This window comes from Ipomoea triloba, chromosome 13 (genome assembly GCF_003576645.1).
Source record: "Ipomoea triloba cultivar NCNSP0323 chromosome 13, ASM357664v1".
Taxonomy (NCBI): Eukaryota; Viridiplantae; Streptophyta; class Magnoliopsida; order Solanales; family Convolvulaceae; genus Ipomoea; species Ipomoea triloba.
The window spans coordinates 31912302-31918301 of NC_044928.1; positions in this window are offsets into that span (position 1 = coordinate 31912302).

The window sequence follows — 6000 nt, forward strand, 5'->3', positions numbered from 1 at the left end:
TACATCATCATTTGGTCCTGTTTGCTGAACCACTAAGTTACCGTGATTTACTTCTCACAAATTATTTCGGATCGGGACGTGGGGGCCCTTAGGGTTGCGGATTCAACCTTTGGGAGAAGAAGAAGATGGTGAATATATACACAATATATTACAATTAATTAATGATTGAATTTCTCGAATATCATCTATAAATATGTCCAATACAATTAAAATGAACTAAATGCAACACTCCTAATAGCATAATTAGACTTGGATCGTATTCCCTGCATGTATTTTGAGATATGTTGTAGAAAAGGTTTGATATTTATTAATAAGGTTTATAAAGTTAAAATTTATATTTTATAAATTAGAAATTTACAATTTTAAAATTTATAATTATACAAGTTAAATTACTGCATAATACATAAACATTCTTGTAAATTATCAATCTAAGTGTGAAACTCTTTAGATAAGTTTTTGAAATCAATTTTACAAGAAATTGAAAATTTACATTCTTAACCTACAAACTCAAATAAAATAAAAGAAAAAAGGGAAAAAAGAATAAAAGTAGTGTAGGTCTTGGCCGAGCCACACTACATGGAGGTGACTTGACATAGCCTCGTATACAAGATCACGCTGTGTCAGTCAAACACAATAACACATACATGGGTCGTGTTTGAACCAACCAATGTGGGGTAAATTCATGTGAGTGTAACCCACATTGCTATCTCGATCTAGGTATAACTCCATCATCTCCAAATTAGTATTTTGTACAAAACTTTAACCATTTGTTCTAGGATATTGACCTCAGGAACTTGAGGTTGTTTAAGTTGTAATAACCATTCAAGAGTAGGAAGGGAAAAGGGTGATTTCTTTTTATTGATTAAGATAGGTTTTTCTTTTTTTTTCTTTTTTTCTTTTTTTAATCTTTTTGGATTTGCTTTTGGTCCTGTTTGGTAAATAATCAGCCTATCAGCCAATTTTGGCTTATTTAACAACTATTAATTGTTTGGTTAATAAGTTTTTTGTAACTCCAAAATACTAAACTTCAAAAAGCTACACAAAGCAGCCTTTTCAATTAGCTTTTTGAGAAAAGAAATTATACCAAACAGCCATCAGCTAACAACTAATTTATCAAACAACTTTCTACAATCAGCCAATGTTATCAACTAATCATACCTTCTAACCCAAACAGCCAACCCAATCAGCCAACAGCAATTTACCAAACAGGGCCTTTGACTAAACATATTCATTAAAAATCAAATATTTTCATCATTATGTTAAATATAAAAAGTCTTGGAATTCGCTCGTGTTAATCTCCTTATCCAATAAATCTAATGACAAAACCTTTAGCAAGTGAGAGGGGAAAAAAAGAGGAAAGAAAATGGTATGTATATTAGATGTTTGGCTCATAAATAATATATATATATATTGATGTGACAAAGGTACACTAAGAACAAATCATATCATATCATATTATGAACTTAGCTGCTAATTAGTGACCACACAGAGTGAATTGAAGATGCATCTCATCTCCATCTGATCTGATCTGATCTGATCTACAAAGTTATGATTATTTTCTCCGCCATTGTTTTCTTCCTCATACAGCATTAGCGTCAATGTTGATCCTTTTATGGGTAATTATGTTATATCCATTAATAAAGCGCAGTGCGCACATGTGATTAATAACGTAGGTACTAATAATCATGACAACAACAATATATGTATGAACACTTACTTTTTGCCCACTAAAATCACCAGTATATATCACTACTCAACAGGTTAAGGATTAAATCTATTACGGAGTATATTATTACGATTCACATCTCACAAGCTAAGGTTTGACAACTATAGTATTGGATATTGATCTAAGTGTAGATAAGGATAATATAAAATGATTGATATATAAGAAATGGTGATACACAGGCTATGCTTTTCTTTGATTTATGTGAAAGATGGTAGCAGTTATCCAAAATTACAATAAATATGAAGCTTATCTTGTGATCCTAACTACTAAAGGATCACAAAAAAAAATAAATCAATTAATTTAGATTGTTTATAGCTGATCTTTGCAAATGTGCTATATGTGTGAAATCCATTTTGTAACTCTAACCGACAAAGAATTACAAGTTGCTTCAAACTGAGAAGTTAGGTCAATAGGTAACCTCCACATAAAGTTAAACTTGAACTTTGTAATCGCCAAGCTACCTGCCAGATCAACTCAATTGAGTGGCCAAGTATACTTTTCTTTCATGTACTGTACGTGTATTTATGAGAGTTGAAAATTGATTTTCTTTTTCAAATTATAACTAGATTGACTATAAGAATTTTGGCATGTAGTTACATTATATTGTGAAACATTAATATTCCCCCATTTTTCGTAATTATATTGGTTTCACAATAATTAAATACACCCTTAAACCAACAAAATCAAATCGATCCAATACCAAATATAATATGGATCGATCTCTCTATTTTCACTTTTTTCTTGAGGGTTCTAAAAGCTTGTCTTATTTCAAGCTATGAAGATTGATAAAGCTAAGGCTTTGAAAAATTAGTGAGTTTGGTAAAAAGACAAATACAAGACATTACAAAATTTAACACGTTCAACTTGGGACTGATTGTGCAATAATGGCAATCAAATGGCTTAAGGAAAGGAAACAGTACTTAATGAAACATGAATGAGCAGCGAAGATTATCTTGTGATTATTCTTAGAGCTAGGAGTTAACAAACTCCATTTTGGGTGTCCCCCCCTTTTCCTACAAATTCATCAAATTAATAATGAATTTGTCAATTTTAATCCTTTATGCTTAATTATAGCTGCCGTACTGCAAGTGGTATTGTGTCCCACAACCACAATCCAGACATCTTTGACGAGATGAATGAAGCAATATAAAACCAAGCATAAAAGGCTAACATGTCATTACCTAATTACGAAAAGAAGTTGATTTTCATTGCCCACTCAAAATTAAATTAAATCTATTAAGATTCGCAAGGATGACACACATTGACCATATAGTCTTGGATCAATGGAATGGAAGGATAAAAAAAAAGATGTCTATCAAATTATTACTTCTTTATTTTTTTGAAAGAAAATTATTGCCAACCATTCATATTTCAATCTCTTTCCTTCCTTTTTTCCTTTTTATTTTCCATTTTCTATTATTATGTTATTGTTGGATATACACAAATTAAATTTGCAAACCCTTTATTTTGAATTTCCCATCAAATTGATTATGTAAAGTCATGTATGATGTAAAAGATTTAATAAACTTTTTTTTTTAATTAAAGAAGTATATTTTCCAAATTGTCCACATCGTGATTTGAAAAATCACAAAGGTAAAACAACAATTTATTTTGATAACGACATTATAAATAAATATTTTCTACAACGTAACTTGAGATATTTTGTGGTGTTTAATTGGTAGTTATGACGTCAGACGTGACATCATGCTCCAAAATAACCTCAGTCCGTCCGAGGAGCATGTTGTTGGTGTGCAGCCCATCCCATGTTACAATGCAAATTTTTTGCAGGCGGATTTATGGTTTCAACGAGATGATAATGGCGCCCGAACATACCACGTGTCCACTGTGTGCAGTGATGAATAATCTTGAATTGCCGCACGACGATTTTGCATGCCGGTTGGGCTGTCGACTGATGAAAGGCTTTTTACACTTTTATCCATTATTAATGGCTTGCCACGAACCACCTTAGCTTGCTCTTATCTATATATATATATATATATATATATATATATATATATATATATATGTATGTAGGTGGATGGTACAGAAAATATATTGTTGTAGAATTGCTCGTTAAAGTCGGTGATTTCTTTGTACAGTTTTATTCACAACATTATCATGAGAATATTTATGTATGTTATACACATGGTATATATATATATGGTAAAACTATGAAAATAATGATAATAATGTAATGCTTTAATCGGTACTTGAGGCAGGATTTGATATTCTTTGGCTATTTGGTGCATGCCGGCACAAAATTAACATTAATTCAGAAATTTTATTTTTAGACCGGTTTAATATTTTCATATTTGAAGTTAATATAGAATTATTGATTAACACTTATATTTTTTATTCTACGATTGTGAAGAAATTCTTGAAGATGTGTTAAAACATGCACCCACTTGCATATATACTTGAGCTATATATGGGACACATTCAAAGTGAATATTCACTACCATAATGGAGGCCATGTTGGTGGTTTGATAAGGCGTCATTATATTATTGTCTTATTCTCTAAAATATTGTTTACTGAACTTGTTAACTAAATTCGTACAAACTATATTAGTGTGTTCTTAATCATAAAAATAGTAATGGTAAATTAAATTTTTTATTTAGGTAAGTGAATGTATTTTGTAATTAAATAATTATTATTATTTTAATAAATCAAAATATATTTATATATGATAATGGATTCTAAGGTATGTTGATTGATATTATATGATGTTGAAATGGGTTCTAGAAGTGTTCCATTGTCGTGCAGTGGTCCTCATAGAATTGGTCCAAAGTAATGGACTCCACTAGTAAGCTAAGTAGTAAAAGAATGTGGACAGTTGTACGTTGTTGACTTGTATGTTCTCATCTATTGGTTAGAATGCTAGATATATAATCTTTAAATTTTACATAACTTGTTTCCTATCTTTTAAGGAAGCTAAGATTGGACAACTTTAATATAACAAAAGATTCTACCATAAAAAGTGGGTGGGAGGGGGGGATTGTAAACGAATGATATCTAACTTTATATATAGTATATTTAAACAATACATATAATAATTATATGTTGATAAGATTATATTATTTTATCGAATTAGCTGAGAGTATCCGTTTCTCCCTAATTTAGTGCAAACAGTGAGTATGTATTGAATTTGTTTAATTATATATATATATATAATTTAACCTTAAATTTTATATTTTTAAATAGAAATAAGTAATTTTCTCCCACACATGCATTATATAAATATATATGATGATGACGAATTAAAATCATATAAGTATTTACTTATATTGATTTAAAAAGATTACACTAAGATGTGATTATCAGAATTGGTATTGGAGTGTGATATGTAACAAGGACATGTATAAAGTGAAATCGCACGAGGCATGTCCTCCTCCACAAGATAATGAATCATAAAACATTGCGCTAAGTTACATATATAAAGAGTTAAGTTGATGGTCCAGGGCTAGCGCATGCATGCAGCATGCAGAAAATATATATACTCCGTAGTATATATATAATAATAAATTAGTATACGTGAGCTGTGGGTATTGAGAATTGAATGGACTGCTAGGTAGCAAGACAGCCAAGACTCCATAACCTCCATTACAGGCCAGTAGTACTTAGTTACGTGCCGGTTTATATAGTATAGTAGCAATCTAGCTAAATATACGTGACATTTCGTCATTCACATGCATGACATGCGTGCAAATTGTAATATGTACGTGATGGAGCATAATTAGCCGCTACCCTCTATGTCTCTCCATTGTCTTTTCTTTTCCTTTTCGTTTTTTTTTTTTAAAACATAAAATCATCTTCTCTTCATTAAGGTGTTTAACATTCTTCAGCTTGTCTAATATAGAAAAAGTGTAACTTGATCCCAACACTAAAAAGTGATAAGAATTTAAAGCAAGCTAAGGCAACTAGCATGCAATGCAAAAAGCTTCGCATATGTGAAATGATTATCCTAAACACCAAAGGGTCGTTTAATTGGAGGAATTATAATTACATTCTCACTTAATTTTAAAAGCAAGTAAATTTCTTCATTTGATTGAAGAAAATTGTAATTTCCTCATTTTTATGAAATTAGAAACCCAATGCCCTTTATTTATTGAGGACATTATAATAAATTGATCTATATAACATAAAATATAACGCTTAATGAAAAAAGATAATATTATAATCCCACAATCCAAACCAAATATATAATCACTGCTGGAAACATCGCTATTTCCGTCCAACGAAAATTGGACAGAAAACAGGAGTTATTGGACGGTAA